Source organism: Littorina saxatilis, linkage group LG14 (genome assembly GCF_037325665.1).
Source record: "Littorina saxatilis isolate snail1 linkage group LG14, US_GU_Lsax_2.0, whole genome shotgun sequence".
Classification (NCBI taxonomy): Eukaryota; Metazoa; Mollusca; class Gastropoda; order Littorinimorpha; family Littorinidae; genus Littorina; species Littorina saxatilis.
In genome coordinates this window covers 7,136,979-7,138,037 of record NC_090258.1, presented here as the reverse complement: position 1 = coordinate 7,138,037, position 1,059 = coordinate 7,136,979, and positions in this window count along the sequence as shown.

The window sequence follows — 1,059 nt, the reverse complement described above, 5'->3', positions numbered from 1 at the left end:
GTGTGTGTGTGTATGTGTGTATGTGTGTATGTGTGTGTATGTGTGTATGTGTGTATGTGTGTGTATGTGTGTATGTGTGTATGTGTGTGTATGTGTGTATGTGTGTGTATGTGTGTATGTGTGTGTGCAAACGACAACTGCGCATCATTGTTGATTTTTGTGTGTGTCCGTCACAGGCACATTATCAGACAATTGTTTTCAAAATAGGATAAGCGTTTTCGAAATGTGGTATACTTTGCAGAAGCAAGCAATGGATTTGTCGTTTTAATTTTCGAAATGAAAGCGCCTGTGCGAGGACACATGAAAATCCCTGTTGCCTGATACCCGTGACCCGGAAGCACTCGTAGCGAGGTCATCCCCCACAAAGCATAATGGTTAACCTCTCAGTGGTGACAGCCATCACCCCTACCATGTCCAATTCCGCCACAAATCATGGCTGACAAGTTACGATCGGACAATAAAGCTTCCCACCCTGCTGAGGCGGGAGGGAGGAATTCGATCTTTTATTTTCCGTTATCTGTCGGACCGTGCCTGGGTAAAAAGCGGCGACATACGCGTCAAACCGTCAGGGTTTGGAGGCGATGTCTATAGAGTGGCTGCGCTGGTTGCAAACTTGAAGGAACATATTGGAGCGAATATTGAAGTGAAGATGTTGCCTGTACTGAGGGTGGTGCAGTTCTTCTCTTTGTTCTCGATGGCGGGAACTCAGAAAAGTTCACCCATGGCCAGTAACGGTTACTTGAACACTAACGGGCTCAGCAGTTTCAACAACGTCTTGAACGGTCTAGGCGGCGTGAATACCAACAACAACCCCAACACCAATAGAAACATGAACAGCAATATGGCTTCCAACCTCAACACCAACAACAACGACCACTTCAACAACTTCCTGAGCCGCTACAACAACAACGTCAACAGGAATCTGAATATGAACAATGCCGTCCTTTCCCGCAATCCTGCCCTACTCACCAGTAGAAACTACAACAACAACCTCGGCAGCACTTTCCCCGCTGTCAACAACAACAATGTCAACACCAACAACAACAACATCGGATTGAG